Source organism: Phyllostomus hastatus, unplaced genomic scaffold (genome assembly GCF_019186645.2).
Source record: "Phyllostomus hastatus isolate PE091 unplaced genomic scaffold, TTU_PhHast_1.1 phas_contig_86, whole genome shotgun sequence".
In the NCBI taxonomy this organism is placed as follows: Eukaryota; Metazoa; Chordata; class Mammalia; order Chiroptera; family Phyllostomidae; genus Phyllostomus; species Phyllostomus hastatus.
The window spans coordinates 61,950,470-61,953,501 of record NW_025333977.1 but is presented as its reverse complement, the minus strand read 5'-3'; the positions used below and the strand labels follow the sequence as shown (position 1 = coordinate 61,953,501).

Below are 3,032 nucleotides of genomic sequence, written 5' to 3'. Positions count from 1 at the left end.
TTCTGGGTTTACAGGGGCCCAGGCAAGGCCAAGCTGTAAACTAAGGCCAGCTGCTGCTAGTGCCAGCCCTGGGGCAATTTAGCAAGAAGTACAGGGGTCACTGAATCCAAATGTTGCTTCTTTGAGAGAATTTAGGAATATCTGAAGCATGGACCAAAACAAGCCATTTTTGTGGAAAAGCCACTGGAAACAGCTTAGGTGGGCCTGAGCTGGGCCTCAGTTGGGTGGGGCAAGGCCTCAGGGAGACACAAGGGTGGGGAAAACAGTGTGAGCAAGGTTGATAGAGTCTCAGATATGGCATTTGCCTGCTGACTTTGTAGTGGGGGTGCTCAGAAAAGGAAAAATGACCTCTGCCAGCACTTCTGTCTGGGAGAAAGCTCACCTTCAGTTGTCTCCCTAATGCCAGACAATTCAGTTCCTCCACATACATCTCTGATGTCTTTTAATCTGTTGCCCCAGCATTGGAGCTTGGATAGAGTGGGTCTGAGTAAATCTATACACCAGCCCTTTAAGAGAAACTGCCTGGGAATCCAGCAATTTCTGTCTTTTACAAACTCAATCCCCACTAGTTTTATGCAGAAGTGATGAGGACTAATTTTCTTGGCATTGGAACCCTGGGCTGAGGGCTGGTTTGGGGCTGAAACCCCTTACTCCTAAAATATCCTTCCTTATTTTTATCTGCCACTCGTGGGGTTGGGACCAACTGGATCTACATCCCCATTCCTCTTACCAGTTTCAGTGTGTTTCTTCTTTAATTCTGTAATTACAGGACTTCCATTCAGCTCAGTTCTGACTGTTCTGAATGATAGTTGTTCTATAGTTTAGTTATAATTTTGATGTTGTTGTTCAAGGCGGTAAGCCATGTTTACCTATGCTTCCATCTTGACCAAAAATGCTCATCAAATTTTCAAAGAGAATCACAGCCATGAAATTATTGAGACATCCTCATAGGTGACTGCCAACTGTCATGTGAATATGTGAGAGATCAACAAGATGGCATTTAACCAAGGCCTTGAAGAAGAAATCTCTTAATTGTGAGGTATCTAATAAGGTGTAAATGTGCAGATGCTCTTCCAATTTGAAGACATTTACTACTTATCCATTACTTTGATTCAACTAATGTAATGTAATGTAAAATACAGAAAATCCAGTAAAACTTGTAGAATACAATGCTGAAGAAATTACTGTGAAAGTATGTTTATGCCTAAAGGCAATTCCTTTCAAATGGCCATGTACTTAAAGGACTCAAACAACACTGTGGTGATTGGGGAGAGGAGGTGCAGGTAGGAGATGGGTGGGTGGAGGTAGAAGAAGGTATAAAGGGGATAAATGGTAATGGAAAAAATACAAAAGAAATTTAGAAAAAAAGAGGTCTATACTATCTGAACTCATCTACTTCTGGAAATGTCCTCTTTAAAAAAACTTAAATATGAAAGAAAAAAACTATTTGTAAGAATATATCCACTTAAGTGCTATTCATTATAGAAAAATAGATGTAACTTAAATATACAATAAGAAGGGACTATATAATTATATTAAGGTCAGTAAAGTAGTAAATAGTAAAATATATTAAAATAATAATTATGAAAGCTTCATAATAACACAAAGATGGTAAGTAAAATCTGAGAGTTCTTGAAGTTAAGCTTATTATTCTGTTCTGTTAAGCTATCCATTGCAATTAGAATTAATTGGTCACAACCTACAAAGCTTTTGAATTCTCCATGCTTTTTTTACTGTACCATGGTGCTAGCCTTTTGGATTCCCAAAATCAAGACTTCAAAAGGCATTTATGTCAGCAAACCCTAAATGAGGAACTCATTGCTTATTTCATTTTCTTAATATTAGCTGTTTTTTAAAAGATCAGACCAGGCCGCCACCCAGACAATGTTGGCCCTGCTCTACTCCACTCCTGCCCTGGCGGAGGGATTGGGCAGTCAGCAGGCTGTGCAGTTTGATCAACTTTCCAGCTCCCACCGCGTGGCCTTGTGAGACGTGGGGCTGGAGTGGCAATGTTGAGCCGCAGGAGAGAGCGCCACCACGGAGGACTCGCGGCCTGACTCTGTAGTGGGAGGGCCTACCCCGGAGCGCAGGACAGTGGTGGTGGGCCCAAGGACACTCTCAGTCAGGTGGAGCCTAGCAGAGCCCAGATCTGGTGGGTGAAGCCTGCTTCCTGGTGTGCCCCGGTTCAGCCCGCTGTGGTGGCAGCAGATGCATGCGCATGAGTATTATATGCAATATGAAGCTGCAATTTCAGCTCATGCCACATCAGACGCCATCTCAGCCCAGCCTGTGCCTTCACAGCCTCTGAATATGGCCCATGTTTCTGGAGAAGAATCCCCACCAGCTCCAAACCTAGGGGCCCAAGAAAATCATCCCATAAGTGAGAAGCTTCAGATGAATGCACAGGGAGGTCCGGTACTAAACGAAGAAGGCTGTAGAGACTGACCAGACTGGAGGTATATGTTCTCTTGAGCTGCAATCCTCGTTAGCATTGCATACTTCTATTCCCCTTTCAATTGCTTTACCATGGTAATGGGAGCCATCTTGCTGGATTATCTGCACCAAGCTGGTTTTCTTCCAGGTAAGAAGGAGGCCAGCAGCAGACTCCTCAGAATAATACTGAAGTTAATGATGGGCAAGATGCAAACAACCTAGAACCTGAAGAAATGGAGTGTCTTATGTATGATGGGCTTGAAGAGTAGAGTGAAGAAGATGCCGGTGTGCTCCACAGGCCTGAGTTAACGGCGTCGGTGTGGTCTTTCACTCACCACCTTCTTTACTTCACTGATACCAGAGGAACCTCCCCAAGCTTCAAATTAGACCTGAAAGATTATGCCAGTTGCAAAGGAAGGTCTAGCTCTAGCAACATGTTTAAAATAACAGTGCAATTTTGAAACAATTTATTACTTCCTTTTCATCACCGTGTACAGAGATTTTTCTTTTCTTTTTTCTTTAAACTTTTTTTGAATATGACTAGTTTAAACAAATGGGCTACTAAATTTTTTTAAGCACAAATGTGTGGCTTAAAGAAA

At 42.5% G+C, this 3,032-nt stretch overlaps 1 pseudogene; it reads left to right on the top strand.

Moving 5' to 3' along the window:
* The first annotated feature begins 1,884 nt into the window (after positions 1-1,884).
* Positions 1,885-2,820, top strand: LOC123827396 (annotated as a pseudogene).
* Positions 2,821-3,032: the final 212 nt, after the last annotated feature.